The sequence below is a fragment of the Trichechus manatus genome, unplaced genomic scaffold (assembly GCF_000243295.1).
Source record: "Trichechus manatus latirostris isolate Lorelei unplaced genomic scaffold, TriManLat1.0 scaffold00018, whole genome shotgun sequence".
NCBI lineage: Eukaryota > Metazoa > Chordata > Mammalia > Sirenia > Trichechidae > Trichechus > Trichechus manatus.
Genome location: NW_004443954.1, coordinates 17,491,264 through 17,508,068, shown reverse-complemented (window position 1 = coordinate 17,508,068; position 16,805 = coordinate 17,491,264).

The window sequence follows — 16,805 nt, the reverse complement described above, 5'->3', positions numbered from 1 at the left end:
TGGAGCACAGTTCTACTGGAAATGGTCTCCATGAGTTGGAACTGACTTGGCAGTGGGTTTGGACTCATATTAAAGCTGCCAGGAAGATTGGTATTGGTTTCCATGTCCAGGTGCAAATGTTGTTACTAGGCCAGATGAAATGCATCCCAGAAAGACCGAAGCAGGTTCTGGTCAGCTACAATTAGAAGCAGGAAGCATCTGCTGGCAGGAGGAAGAGCTGGAGAAAACTGGTCTGGGAGCAAGGGGTGGGGGCTCATCTGGGCCCTGGTACCCAGAACCCCAGGGCTTCCTCTACAATGACCACCTGGTCAAACACCACCAGTCTGGAACCTTTTCTAGGCCTGACCCTCTGTGACTTAAAAACCAGCCCCTATTTGTCCTTCTGGAAACCTTGGTGCTATAGTGGTTAAGAGCTACGGCTGCTAACCGAAAGGTCAGCAGTTCGAATCTACCAGGCTGTCCTTGGAAACCCTACCAGGCAGTTCTACTCTGTCCTATAGGGTTGCTATGAGTCAGAGGTGACTCAATGGCAACGGGTTTGGTTTTTCATTTGTCCTTCTAACTGAAAGTTCGGCAGTTCGAAACCACCAGTGGCTCCTCGGGAGAAAGACGTGGCAATCTTCTTCCGTAGAGATTTACAGCCTTGGAATCCCTATGGGGTCGCTGAGTCGAAATCGACTCGACAGCTGTGGGAATTTGTCCTTTTTGCATGCACTGAATCCCTCGTGGGTTCAAGGTTTTGTGCTTGATGCTGAGGACACAAAGATGAAAAGCATGCTTCTGCCTTTGGAGGGAGAATGCAAGAGAAAGAGGAGAGAATGAATTTATTGAGTATGGTCTAGGAGTCAGGCGTAGCACTAGGTACATTAAACGCCTCTCATTTCATTGCCACAAGACTCTTCTCAAGTAGGCATTATCACCCCCATTTCATAGATTGAATTGCACTAAGAATCTGGGTAGTTTGCTCAAGGACACAGAGCTTGTAAATGGAGGAGTTGGGATGTGGAGTCTCTTATCTCTGGCCCCAAAGCTCATGTTGTATTCCTTCCTGCTCACTGTTTCTTACAATTTAATGTGAGGAGCGCTACATGTATATGTGTATATTTACATATATGTATTAATATATAATATTTTATATATGGAATCACAGACAAGGGAGTGCCTAATTCTGCATTGGAGACATTGTGTGATTTCGCTGTGTTGGGTTTTGAAAGATGAACAGGAGTTGACCAAGCGGAGAAGGAAGATGGGTTGGGTAATGGATATACACCTGGCAGAGGGGACAGTACTTGCAAAGAGAGAGTGACAAGGACAGCAGGGCATTTCAGAAACTGAAAATGTATCACGTCATTTCTGCAACACTGATAAAATGTATAACCTGCTGAAAAATTTCAGGTCACAGTTCTCCTTTGGACACGTTTATATCTTTTTTTTTGTTTTTAAAAAATTATTATTTTTTTATTGTGATAAATATATATAACATTTGCCATTTCAACATTCTTCACATGCACAATTCAGTGCCATTAATTGTTTTCCTCATGTTGACATTTGTATCTTGACTGTGCATTTTCTGAGAGTTTTAGCCTCCAGTCCAATCCCATTATTCCATCTATGGGGCCAGATAGGACATCATCTTTGGGAGGCCAGCATGGAAAGAGCAGTAGACATCTCTGCCTGTGGTTTGGTTGAGGTTACAAGCAACTTTGACCAACTCTTATTGGAGTAGGGGTTCCCTAGTTTTCCTCCACATTATCATCAAAGGTATTTTGTTCCTCACTTGAAGTAGAAAAGGAAAGTTAGCTGAAAGCACAGCTGGTGACAATTTTGCTGTGAACGCAGAGGTTGTGGAGCAAAACGGAAATTGCATGCTGCAGCATAGTGGAGGCCCACTGAGCTTTAATACCATACATGGTGCGTCCACAGCTGGCTTCCCGTGAAATTGCCTGTGATTGTGGACAACCTGGGAAGGTGCAGCTGAGCAATTTCTCTAGAAGGTTCTCTGGATTTCATAATGGAGCTCGCTCTAGCACTCTTCACATTAACTTTTTAATTTAACTTTAATTCATCTTAATTTTAAATTTAGCATTTCTCAAATTAAATTGTAAGAAACAGTGAGTAGAAGGGAAAATAACGTAAGTTGGGGTCAGAGGTAAGAGACTCCACATCCCAGCTCCTCCATTTACGAGCTCTGTGTCCTTGAGCAAACTATCCAGCTCCTTAGTGCAATTCAGCCTATAAAATGGGGCTGATAATGCCTACTCTGAGGCATTGGTTGTTCATTGGAGACCTGGGTTCAATTCCTGGACAATGTACCTCATGTAGAGCCACCACCGTCTGTTAGCGGAGGCTTGCGTGTTGGTATGATGCTGAACAGCTGTCAGTGGAGCTTCCAGACTAAGCTGGGCTAGCACATAATAAAACTACACTCTCCTATGCCTTGGCCTGGCCTAACTTAACTGTACCTTCATTCTTAAAATCAGTTTGCTTTCTAAAGAAGAGTTCTCCACAGAAGAGTTCTCTCAGCACCTCATAAGGATTTAAGGAGGTCTCTCGACTCCTGGGAAGAGGTGTGCTGTGTTCTTCAATGAACAAATAAGCTTATCTTGGTCTAGCCTTTAACCTGAGGCGTGAGTAGCTTTGGTGACCTGTGTCTTTGCTCCTGAATGAATCCTTCTGGTGCTGGCATTGCAGAAGGGTCAGCCAACTGTGAGAGTCTAGCACTCCATTTGGAGTAAGAGGATCTACTTCTAGCCCAGAATCTTTCTCTAAAGAATAACTTCTTCTTCTGTCAAATGAAGATCATTGTTAAGGACCAAACCATCTCTAACATTTTCAGATTTCTCTTGTTCTAGCTATATTGGAAGTTGAGAACAGCTGTCTACTCTCATTCAAAGATGAGCTCACTTTCCCAGTACCATCTTAAAGACTGTTTAAGGTCCCACATCTCCGTCTTCATTTACTCCTTTGCTCTATTAAAAAAAGAAAAAAAAAAATCCCAATTTATTTGGCCTTTGCTCAGAAGGGCAATTTCCTCCAACCTTTCATCATCCATGTCAAAATGAAACTCTTTGGAACCCTCTCTAAGGTCTTCCTATCACGCTCCATTCGCACCTTCCAGATAGAACCTCAATACGGGCTTAACTGGGAGTGGTGTTGGATGGCTGGGTATGGAGACAGTCAGATTCTGCCTTTCCAAAAGCTTGCTTCTGTGAGAGTTAAACCATGTCGAGAAGCTTGCAGCCCACTCTCTTCTTCAGTTGGGGCTTTTTAGAATATAGGCAACATTAAGTGTGCTATAAACATGGTGGCCAACAATTAATGTCCTGGACCCGTTTCCCTCAGTCAGGTAGCTTGGAGACGTTGTTGGCAGGAACCATTGCTTCCTCTATTTGGGAATGAAGAACCATAAATGGTGGCTGCCTTCCAAACTGCCAATAAATAAGTAAATATAGAGAGTGTTGACATTGGTCTCCCTGCCAAATGTCAGGCTGCTACTATCTTCGTCCAGGGGGAAGAGAGAAGGGTTATTGAATAGGCTGTTGAAAAGTAGCCTCGGTTCTACTTGGAATCTCTCCTCTTTTCTGGAAACCTTTCAATTTGCTTTCTGACCCTTACTGGAGAGCGAGACAATTCTGTCAAACATGAGATTGTGTTAGCTTACTCATAATAATTATCAGCAATAGGCTGAAATGGAGCCATTTATAAAGATGAACTGTTGTCAGCAGATACTTCAGCTATAGTTTGGAATAATTGCTTAGCCTCTGAGAGAGTGTGCATTTAGCCTGCCACTTCCTCCAACTCTACAGTGACCAGGCAGAGATAGTAAGACAGTTTATGGCCCTGGCCAGGCACATACCACCTGAGGAGTACTCAGCCCTGATGCTCAAGTTCTGCTCAGTCCATGATGACAGGTTCACAAGGTGTTTAATCCCTGCCTCCTGAGTTAGAGGATTTTGTGCACTGACTACGAAGTCAGACAAAATGGTGGCTGTGTTTCTAAATACAAAAGACATTGAGAATAAATATCTTGTTTGTTTTTGCATGCCTAGTGCTCAACACAGTATCTGTCAAATCAGAGACACTCAATAAATACTTGTGGAATGAATGAATTAATTTGGTGACACTTTGCTTCCACTCTCCGATTGCTTCTGAATTTTGAATTACTTCCGAGTAACACTTCTAGGATTTTCATTTGCTTTAGGTTTGGCTCTTTCAGGTGCTCTCTTGCCACCTGCTCCTGTCTGGTTGTTTACTCCTTCAGACCCTCACCCTCAGCTTTGAAAGGCTGGTCTAGTCGAGGCTGCCCTTACACTTTCCCTGTTCTGAACCATGAGCCTAAAAATCCTAACACTTGTCCTCCCATTAAAAAAAAATTATTTCACTGCTTGCCCATTCCTTTTTTCTTTGAAAAATGTTAAGACCCTCTAATACAAACAACTCACTCAAAATCTGTGAAACGGAGGAAAGGGAAGGCAATGGGCCAACAGGAGACCAACTAGCAAACTAGCTTCTCTTTTCTTAAGACCCAGTGGGGTTTTCGCTCTTGAGGGCTTGCCTCCTGGGTAGAGGGACTAGCCTTAAAGTACCACACACATTTCACTTTTGCACTCTCATCTTGACAGCTAAAGTGCAAAGGAATTAACCATTTGAATCAAAGTCTTCTAGGATTTGTTTGGTTATTATCTTTCTTCCAAGTGTGATTTATTATCTATTAAGGCATGGGAGTCCGTGGGTGGTGCAAATGGTTAAGAATTCAGCTTCTAACCAAAAGGTTGGTGGTTTGAATCCACCGGAGGTGCCTGGGAAGAAAGGCCTAGTGATTTACTTCTGAATGGTTACAGCCATCGGAAACCCTATGGAGCATAGTTCTACTCTGAAACACAAGGTATCTCCATTGAGCTGGGATCAACTTGATGGTAATTGGTTTTATTAAGACATGGGTGTGAGTGCATATATATATATGCACACACATTGGGTATTATTCAGTTCTTGACTAGTTTAGAAATCTCCACATTCCCTATAGATCCTCATGGCATCTGAACCACTCATGAGTTCCTATTAGCAGTTTTAAGATGAGACTTTCAGGTAATTAGGGAGAGTTTGTTTTCCAAGAAAGGATCATCTCTTCAGAACTTTGGTTCCCAAGAATTGTAGCTTATTGGTGTGGCAGGTCCAATGGGTGGCCTTCCATTTGGTGGCCGGGATAGGTTAGTGGAGGAGTCCTAGTGGTACGATGATTCTGCACTTGGCTGCTAAACTTGCGATATGCAGATGACACAACCTTGCTTGTTGAAAGTGAAGAGGACTTGAAGCACTTACTGATGAAAAGCAAAGACCACGACCTTCAGTATGGATTACACCTTAACATAAAGAAAACAAAAATCCTCACAACTGGACCAATAAGCAACATCATGATAAATGGAGAAAATACTGAAGTTATCAAGGACTTCATTTTACTTGGATCTACAATCACTGCCAGTGGAAACAGCAGTCAAGAAGTCAAATGACGCATTGCATTGGGCAAATCTGCTGCAAAAGATCTCTTTAAAGTGCTAAAAAAGCAAAAATGTCACTTTAAGGACTAAGGTGCACCTGATCCAAGCCATGGTATTTTCAGTCGCCTCATATGCATGTGAAAGTTGGACAATGAATAAGAAAGACCAAGGAAGAATTGATGCCTTTGAATTATGGTGTTGATGAAGAATATATACCATGGACTGCCAGAAGAGCCAACGAATCTGTCTTGGAAGAAGTACAGCTAGAGTGCTCATTAGAAGCGAGGATGGCAAGACTTTGTCTCACATACTTTGGACATGATATCAGGAGGGACCAGTCCCTAGAGAAGGACATCATGCTTGGTAGAGTTGACGGTCAGCGAAAAAGAGGAAGACCTTCAATGAGATGGATTGACACAGTGGCTTCAACAATGGGCTCAGGCGTAATAACGATTCTGAGGATGGCGCAGGACCAAGTCTTGTTTTGTTCTGTTGTACATATGGTTGCTATGAGTCAGAACCAGCTAGCTAGCACCTAACAACAACAAGCTAACCCAAAGGTTGGCGGTTCAAACCCACTAGCCGATCCACAGGAGAAAAGACCTGGAGATCCGCTCTCTTATATATTACAGCCTAGAAAACCCTATGGGGCAGTTCTACTCTGTCCTGTAGGGTCACTATGAATCAGAATCGACTCGATGACACGCAACAACATCACTTAGTGGGCAGCTTACGCCATACAAATCTGCAGTACAGACATGACTATAAAGAGACATAAGCCCGTGTGATTGTAGGTTTTTCCTAGGGCTCTTAATATACTTTCATTATTTATATTTTTAATTGTGTGAAAGTACCCGGAGGCTTGGTGGCAAACGATGACAGTTGTAGCAATGGAATAAATAAATAAATTAAAATTAAAAAAAAAATCTGAGTTGGTGATGTCTGACTTCCTCTATTCATGTTATTGCTACTCTTGTTGCTTTTTGGTTTTTGTTTTGCTTCTCGACTGTTGTTGTTTTCTACCAAAGCTGTCATTTATCGTGAGAACAAGAGCAGCCATGTGTTGATTTTTCTGGATTCTTTTTGGATACTATCCCAGTGCTAATGAAGGCCCTTCCAAAGTGCTAAAGAGCTGGTGCCAAAATCAGTTACACTGAAAACAATAGGGGAGTGATACACAGACAGCATGTATACCCGTAGATCCATTGCACACGCATGGATATTTGAGTTAATAAATGTGAGTAGGCAACTCCCTACGTGTGTGCAGATATATACACGTACTTCCCTGCAAACATATAACGTGTGTGCTGGAGCTACACTGGGGGGCCAGGCAGGCTGCATTTTTGTAAAAGGGCTTTTTACATCTGCTTGCAGAACATTTCCTTTGACCCAAGAATGAACAGAATTTCTAGATTTTGCAGTGTTCTCGTTTGTCTCTTTGGAGGCTGACGGAAATGTACATTCATCAACTTAAAAAATGTAGATGTGTATCAATATTGATCATTATAGAGTTTGTTTTATTAAGAGGGAAGGATTCTACTTCAAAAAGCGCCTGGAAGGTGCTTAGGTTAGGCTCAGCTGCTGTGCTTATAGCGATAAAGTCTCTAACGTTGGTCTTCTGAGGTAGCTTATTACCTGAAAAAGGGGGAAATTTCAAAGCTTAAGCTCTCCCGTGCCCTCAATAGATTCACCCTGCCTTCCTCACACTGTGTAATTATTCTCTTCTCAATTTATTTACACAGCTTGGAGACGGGGACAGAGTTCTCTGGCGACCATGCAACTGAGTGCAATCACCCTAAAGAGAAGCATTTAGAAGCTATAAAACCTAAATGCCCCTGCCATGCCCCATTACGTTGCACAGTTACTCAAATTCAGTAAATTAAATTAAATAATCTCAAATAACTTGATTTCGGGGCTTTAAAAATTCATTTCTATGGTGCCCAGTAGTCAATTTCCTTTATTATTATTGTTCATCAAGTAGAATTTATGTTTTTTATGAAGCAAAATCCTTGCCTACCTCGCAGTCTGAAGCTGCTCGCGGTTTCCGAGGCCAAGTCGGTAGCTTTGTGCGCCATCTACCGGCTGATTCTGGCACAGCCGCTAAGAGACCGCACCTCGGCGGCCGGCCCCGGAGTCCCGGGAGTGGTGCTGAAAGCCAGCGTGGCCACATCGCACGCCAAGGACATGTCACTTTAAAAATCGTAGGCAGGACGGTGCTCTCAGCTAGTGTGTTAAATGCACGCTTGAGCTTTGTCATTGTGGGTCAGCTTGCAGCCTCGGGGACAACCCAAAGAGATTTGCTGTTGAGGTTGGAGGAGGGTTTTCTGTTCCGGCCACAAAACCAACACATTTCGTTGTGTTCTGCTGCTCCTATTCTTTATTAAAGTCCAGATGATTCAATCCAACTGCTGATTACCCGACATATCCGGGAAGCAATTCCTTCATTACCAAAAGCCTCTCTTTGGTTATGCAAAGGGGGTGTTTGCTGTTTAGAGACAATGGCTGGTGGTTCCAAAAGGAGAGAAGGACAATGATGAATTTTGCCTGTGTTACGTTTCATACAGTATTTTATTTCTAGGGAAATCTTTCCCTTTAAAATTTCTGAAACGGAGTCAAATTCTGGTATGTTGGAGGAAATCTCCACCATGTATTGTCTTAGAGGCTAGTTTAAATTTACATCCAATTTAATTATGGTTTAGCAAATAAACAACCTTCAAATGATGGCTGTGTGTGTTTAAGGAGGAAAATCCCTCCAAAGCAGCATTAAGATATTCTTTATTTCCAACTTCCTGACACCTTTACTTAATCTATCTTGCTGCAGTAAAGTTAAATAAACGTGCTACTTCCATGCTTTTGCACATTTTTACTAATGTAAGAATTCAAGCGCCCCAATAAGGCATCTAGGAAGTTCTTTTTCCTCTCTAGGCTCCTAAGCAGACAGCTTGGAGTGGATATTTTTGTGCGTAAGAGTGCCTTCCAATTTATCAGCCCCCCCAGTCAAACATTTCAACAGAGCAACAGATGGTGTTTTAGGATTTTTGCTGTGCTAAGGATGGTCTATTTTGTGGTTTCTCCGGAAGACTGTGATGATAAACCCACTCTGTCATTAATAAGTTCAAATGAGACCATATAGCCATCTTTATAAAAGCTTATTTTGTTGCGGTAGAATATATATGACAAAACATTTGCTGTTTCGACTACTTTCACATGTACAATTTAGTGACATTAATCATGTTCATCATGCTGTACAACCATCACCACTAACTGTTTCCAAATTTTTTCTTTGCCTTTTACAGAAACTTGGTACCCCTTAGGCAATACCTCCCCATTCAACCCTCCCATCTGCCCCTGATAACCATAATAGACTTTGGTCTCTATGAATTTGCCTATTCGGGATATTTTCTATAAGTGGGATCATACAGTATTTGTCCTTTTGTGTCTGACTTATTGCACTCTGCATATTTTCAAAGTTCATCCACGTCATAGCAGGTGCTGGAACTTCATTTCTCTTTATGGCTGAATAGTACAACAATCTTTTAAAAACGGTTGAGACGGTGTTTTTAGTGTGCTTTGCTCATCCTTAAAAGGAACCCTCCTTCCTTCCCCTTAAGAGTCAACCTCTCTCCTACCTTATACCACCAGCCTATAATTTTTCAGCATTTTCCTTGGATATTTGTGCAGAAAAGAAACAAGGAAAAAGTTGCCCAACAGGAAACAAAAGCACATAATTTATAGTTCTTTTGCATAGGTTTTAGGTTACAAATCTCTGAAGATGTGAGGACCATTCTATCTTCCACACAAGAGTCAAAGCTAGGTTTAACATCCTTCATCTGATTCAAGAAAAGCAGACTTTAGCAGAAAAGTAGATGGTCTTGTTACTGAGGTGCCCTACTGGCGCAGCGGTTAAGAGCTCGGCTGCTAACCAAAAGGTTAACAGTTCAAATCCATCAGTTGTTCCTTGGAAACCCTGTGGGGCAGTTCTACTTTGTCCTGCAGGTTTGCTATGAGTCAGAATGGACTCGACGGCATTGGGTTTTTTAGTTTTGTTACTGAGCTTGCACTTAACCCAGGAAATCCCACTCTTAAAGGGCCACCTGAAAGTATTCCTCCTTTATGTTCAGTGGTGTGAGAAAAAAAGCAAAGACTCTCTTGCCAGGTTGTTAAAATTCAAGGTGGAATCATCTTTCCTTCATCTGTTGGCTGAAGGCTAGCTCTTCTGAATATCCTGGCTCTGTAGTTCATGTTGCTTTTAGGATTATGATCATGGGGATCGCTGCCAGTGTACATATGCCACTGAGTGAATGGTTCTGCACTCGCTCCAAGTCCTTCCTGTCAGGCTTCACCACCAGCGAAGAGCTACCCCAGCCCTGTCTGCTGGTGTTTCCCACCTGTATCCTGGTCTCTCCCCCCGGGGCTATGGCTTTCCAGCTCCAGTCTAACATAACATTTGGTGATTTTCCCCACCCTCTACTCAGTTTAAAGGAGTTGACAAAGAAATACAGGCATGAACTACCTCCACCAAACTTAGTTCTGAATCCGTTTGTCTTATTCTATGATGCCAAGCACCAGGAGCAAAGTGTTATAGACTGAACTGTGTCCCCCAGCGTGAGATGCGGAAGTCCTAACCCCTGTACCTGTAAATAGGACCCTGTTTTGGAAATAGGGTTTTCTTTGGTTGTGTTAGTGAGGTCATAAACATAACAGGGTAGGGTGGGTTCTAAACCTAATCTGAGTGGTGTTTTCTAAAGAGAGCAGAATAGACACAGAGACACACACACAAGGGGGGTGGTGGTGAGGGGAGGCAGACGCCAAGGGAATTCTGGGGCTACTGATAAGAAATGACCCTTCCCTAGAACTGGTACCCTGAATTGGACTTCTAGCCTCCCAAACTGTGAGAAAATAAATTTCCATTCTTTAAAGCCACCTATTTGTGGTATTTTTTGTTGGGACAGCACTAGGTAACTAAGACACAAATTGACCAAAAAGTTGTGCTGACACCAAAATCTCTAAAGACGAGAAAACAAATCCAGCCACCTGTAAATGCTGATATTCCAGAATGACTCTCGCTATTACAAAGAACCCAGGGCTCACCTTCGCAGGCAGGAGAGTGTGGTGGGAATTAGTGAAATCCTCTGCAGTGCACCAGATGAGGCACTGGGAAGTAGCCAGCCTGGTCTTGCCTAACTTAACAACGGAATTCTTGTTAATAAATCCCTTTCACCTATACTGGTATATAAAGTACCACTCACATTTTCTGCCTATGGTTCATAGGAATCCTTTTGTAACATTTTTAATACTTGCTAGCATCCAGGCAGGGACTTCTGTAATTTCATAAACCGGAAGGAAGTTGGACAGTACCATGTTGTTGTGTGGAGAGGTTATTGCAGGAGGTGCTGCAGCCGGGAGGAGTGACTGAGAATGACTTTTGTCTCTTTTTCCCTCTGTACAGAGAGATAAGACTTGTAAGTATGTTTACTGTTTCCTTTGTGTTATTAGGAAGGTGCAATATTTAACCTTAAGTAATATTCAGTTGCATAAGTTATTTTCAGGTGAAAAACACTGTAAACACGCATCCTTGATGTATTTCATGTACACACGTGCAAATAAGTACCACTTACATTTTTTGCCCCTTTGGAATTCTGAACAACGAGATAAGCCTTGTAAGGATATTTATGGTTTCTTTGTGTTATTAGGTAGGTGTGCTTTGGGGAATCGGTAATATTCATGTGAAAAACTTATTTTTAAGAGAAATACAGTGTAAGCACGTGTTGTGGTGTCCTTGATGTACTGCATGTACGTTTTGTGCAATTGTCAAGGACTTATCTTCTGGTTTCTGAGCTGTAAGTACTTGTTCTGTAGTAAGAGGTAATTTTCTGCAGTGGTCATGATCCCAAGAAAGCACTTCCTTTTGGCGCTTTAGTTTTACAGGAGGCTGTTCTCATCTTTTGTATTCTCACATTGTTTGGAGGTATGGTATTTGTATTATCCTGTTGTGAGGGCTCATGTTTTGTGTCCACTTTGCTGGGCCATGATTCACAGTTATATAATGATATAGTTTGGCATTTATATAATAATGTAGTTTGGCAGTTATGCAATGATGTAATCATCTTCCATGATGTGATCAGCCAATTGGTTGTAAGGACAGTTATGTAATGATGTAGGTGACTTTACGTGTTACCCTAGGTTTTCAAAAGTTTCACTCAACAAAAAAAATTGATAACAAAAAACAGTTTTTCCCTGCCTCATTCCACCTATTTTGCCTCCAGAGTTCACTGGTATATATGTGTACCACATAATATTAATAAAAAATCATATTACACAACAAAAGATTACCAACACTCAGAGATTCGACATGCATTCCATTAGTGAAAAAATATTACATCACCAAAAAATTACAAACATAAAATAATTTGTTCATGAAAAGGTTTTATTCCATAACTACAACACTGAACTCTGTGTGGCACTATTACCATGTGTAAACTGTGCTTAACAAACAATGGAAATAACTGTCTTCTGTTTAGCTTCATATGGTCCCTAGGAGGTGCAAACAGTTAAGCACTGGAATACTAACCAAAAGGCTTGAACCACCCAGCAGCACCAGGGAAGAAAGCCCTGGTGATCTGGTTCTATAAAGATTACAGCCAAGAAAGGCCTTTGGAGCAGTGCTACTCTGTAACACACAGGGTCGCCATGAGTCAGAATGGACTCCATGGCAATGGGTTTGGTTTTCGTTTTTATTATTTAGCTTCATAGATCTTGATACAGAAAGCACTCTCCTGCTGACAAACTCAACTCTTCATAAACTTTACATGCTTTATGTGTCTGACTTGTAAACAAATCTTTACCATGATTTTGAACAGAGTTCAACTCTGTGAACCTGCAAACTGAATCTTGGCAGTCCTGACATGCCTGACCGTGTCACTCAGACAAAAGGCTTAGGTAAGAGTTTTTTGCTTGTGCACTTGACAGGTGAGACCTTATCAATTAATGCTCTTTAAGGACTTGCCTGATTACTCTTTTTCATCAATACAACTGTTTTTCCCAGGGAGTGCTTGGTCAAATTTGTACTTCCTTGCAGGATACCTCAGGCATCGGGTTTATTACAGATGTTGTTCATAGTAACCTCTCAGAAGCTAAACTCATTTGCTACCTGGGGAACACAAGGATCACAGCCACCTCTCTGTTATGTGTTATGGATTTGGTTTAGCAGATTAAGAGGAATCAACCAGAACTTTTAGTTGGGTTTGGTTTCTCACTCCATGTTAGTAAATAAACATTTCAAGCCCAAGTCAAATCCCGAGAATTCAATCTCACTGAAAAGTTTGCAGAGCATTTGATTTTTATTTTCTTTAGTGTACTTTACTATGTAGCACTGGCTTACTAAGAAGTCCTAAAAATATTTTTGTGGAGGGGTGGATAAAACTCAAAATAAAGCTCCAAATAGACAGGAAGGCAGTAGAGAAGTAGAGGAAAGAAACACCTTCTCTATAGGCTTCTTACTAAAACTCAGTAGAATTCAAAAATATTTCAGGTGAGGTTCCCAGTGTCCCTTTAAGAATCTGTGAGTTACTGGTGGATACAGCCTTAAATAAACCTTCAGTAATAAACGAAGCATGTTGAGTTTTTGTAAGATTACCATCATCTGGTGCCTGTTGCAATAGGGCAAAGAACGCATGAAGGAAATGATCATAATAGATCGTCTACATCATTCTATTGTACCCAAGAATGAGACAAAAATATAATACACTGTGTTCCTGATGTGTAGGGTGTGTATTAATGTTGATCCTATGTTTTACAATAAACCATTCACTTTCCTATGTTGGGTTGTGTTACACACACACACCATGGCATAAAAAAGAATTCAGTAGACATCTGCTCTTGGAATAGAAATTAAAAACTAGGAGAGATAATCGAATGTCAAAAACTGGAGCAGGAGTAATAAAACAAATAAGTTGTCTAACTCAAAATTATATCTATATGTTGCTTGTGCTCTGGGTCCATATCTCAAGACCCTACAAAAATTAAGTTCATAGTGTTGACCCATTTAAAAATATCTACCTTTTCCTGTTGAGTTCTTGAAGGTCAAGTTCAAGGAGTCTCAGCACCAGAGTGATTTACCATTTTATATACCTGAGTATCTTTCTCTAGCATTGGTATGTTCTATCTCTTACCATTCCCATTAGCAGCAGAAAACTGATGGGCTGAGTATTTACAATATCAAGTGTTCAGTTGGAATATGACAAATATCTGGGTTATTTTTCATTTTTTTCCCTTATCACCAGGATATTTGAGGTGACATACTATGTATACTCATGTGAATTCGAGTGACTTAAAATATCACTTGCCTCAAAGTAATCCCACTTTAATTTTTGCATTTAAAAATATGATTTTGTTTATTGGTGAACTGACCTGTCTGCAGTAAGGTTTTAAGCAACAGAGAGACTATTTTCCTAGTTTGATAGAAAAGATCCTAATATTTTTCCTATCTGGATGGTCCTTGAGATGAATGTGGTGTAAAAATATGATACATTTCACTGCTACCAAAGCAGCTCAGAAATCTTTACACGTAATGATGGGCTAACAGCTGCAAGCACAAGGTGACATCTTTAGAGATAAGGACACTGGTGTATTGATTAGACAAATCTATTTGGCAAGGCAGCAGTGATATATAGATAGGGGAGGGGAATCTTAGGAGAAACCTGTGAATGCAAACATTAGAAAATACTGTCCATAGTTCATAAATAATAATAATTATAATAAGAGCTCTGCCAGTGGTTTAAGGAGCCCAGTAATATGAATTGATTGTTAACATTTCACTTTAAAGATAGATTAATTAACGCTGAATCATAAGGTAATTCTTATGAAAGTACTATACATATGACATCAAAATTAATACCAAATGAATTCATTACAAGTGGGATAATTACAATGAATACCCAATAAATTAACAATAACAGGTCATTTAGCGTTCTAGCCATTCAAGTATTGAGAATGGCAAATCCCTTGGCCACAGTGGGGTGTCAGGTCCCAGCAAGGGCAATTCTATAGGTTCTTCCACCTTTCAATGTGAGTTACCCTGGTGGCTGGGTTCCAGATTTTTTTGCTGGTCCAGATGTGTCGAGAGCAGCTATGAGGTCACTGGGCTTTTCCAGGGGGATGGGAGCTCAACCAGTCTCCTCAAGCAAATCGTTACTAAAGAAATGTTGTTAATGACCCAAAGCAAACCACTAGGTCTTGGTTAACGAAGAACTTGCAAAGATTCCTGAACTGCATTTCTGTTTGCAGGATGAGCCAAGTCCTTTATTTGATCTTTCTTGTCCTTCCTGTGTGTTGTCTAAATTTGCTATGTTCTGGAGCTTGCTATGACCTTCAAGGGGAAAGAGTGGAATTTTCTCATTTTACATAGGCTCTCGTTGAGGCCAGAGAATTAGAAGGACTCCCAAAGAGCACACATCTGTAAATCCCTGGCTCAGGGTCCTTGATTCATGCCTGTAATAGGACTCCTTGACCGAGCAGTGGCCTGAAGCAAAAAAAGAAGGTGCGAAGGTGTTACCATTGACCCTATGCAAGAAACCACATGATCTGAGATACTTTATGGAAGGAGGTGATTTTTTGCCCTATGAGGAGGGGTCCCTGCAGAGCTTTAGAGTTCTTGTTTTCTGTTGTTGTTAGCTGCTATCTAGTCAGCCTGACTCATGGTGACCCCATGCGTGACAGAATGCAATGCTGTCTGGTCCTGTACCATCCCCATGATGGGTTGTGGATTATACTGTTGTGATCTCTAGGGTTTTCAGTGGCTGATTTTCAAAAGTAGATAACCAGGCCTTTCTTCCTAGTCCATTTTATTTTGGAAGCTTCGCTGAAACCTGTTCAGCATCATAGTAATACGCAAGCCTCCACTGATGGATGGGTGGTAGCCACACATAAGGTGCATTGGCCGGGAATAGAACTGGGGTCTCACATGGAAGACTAGAATTCTACCACTGAAACACAACTGCCTCATTCTGGGTTTTCTAAGTCTGCTTCAATAATTTAAAATCATTCCTTCGCAAAAAAGAAAGACCTGAGGCCACTTAGATCTGACTGTTAATTCATTTGATAATTCACAAATTTACAAGAAGAACAAAAAATAAAGTCTAAATACCAAGTAGCTCTTCCTTCTTCCAACCCTTGCAGAAAAACCAAGAGAGGTCAAATTTCTTTACATGAGGAAAGATTATGATCACATGGAGAAAAGTTCCATGGGATGAAGAAACCTCCACACACAGGCTGGTCAGAGAGGAAGGGATATATATTTCGAGAACTGTGGAGAGAGGAAAAGAGACCTAAAAGTTTTTCAGTAATTTTGCTGTGGGCTTTGTGATGCAAATCCCCCACTGCCACCTCCTCAAGGAATTTTAACTAAAGACTTACGTCATCTTCCCATGCTTATTGGAGGCAGTGTTGCTTTGAACAGGACAATACGGAGAGACTGATCTCAAGGTAATCTAGCTTCATGTGGTCTATCTCTTATTACACTTATTTTATTTTTATTAAACTTTTATGTATCAAGAGCAACCAGGTATCAACCTAGATAGGGAAGTCACAAAAATAAACCAAAGCTAAAACACTGAAAATAGGGAAACAGATGTCAATATGTAAAAGATGACAACATTAAAACAAAAAAGAGGGACTTAAAAAATGTAGACATAGATTTTTCATATGGAGAGGAAGTCAAGGCAATATAAAGAAATAAAAGACTGGTATAAACTTAGAAAAATAGGGGTAAATATTAAGGTAACTACAAAGGAAACTAACAATCCTACAAGTCAAAATAAAATACTAGAAAAAATAAAGACTCAGCAAATACAAATCAACAACAATCAAAAAGATGAAAAGAAAATACATAAAGAAAAACAACTCAGCGCAGAAAATTAAGTGGGACAAAGAAACTGACCAACACACAAAAAATGACATCAAAATGACAGCACTAAACTCATACCTATCAATAGTTACGCTGAATGTAAATGGACTAAATTCACCAATAAAGAGACAGAGAGTGGCAGATTGGATAAATAAACACGATCCATCTATGTGCTGCCTACAAGAGACACACCTTAGACTTAAAGACACAAACAAATTAAAACTCAAAGGATGGAAAAAAATATATGAAGCAAACAGCACTCAAAAAAGAGCAGGAGTGGCAATATTAATCACTGACAAAATAGACTTTAAAGTAAAATCTACCACAAAGGATAAGGAAAGACACTGTATAATGATTAAAGGGTCAATACACCAGGAGGACATAACTATAATAAATATTTATGCACC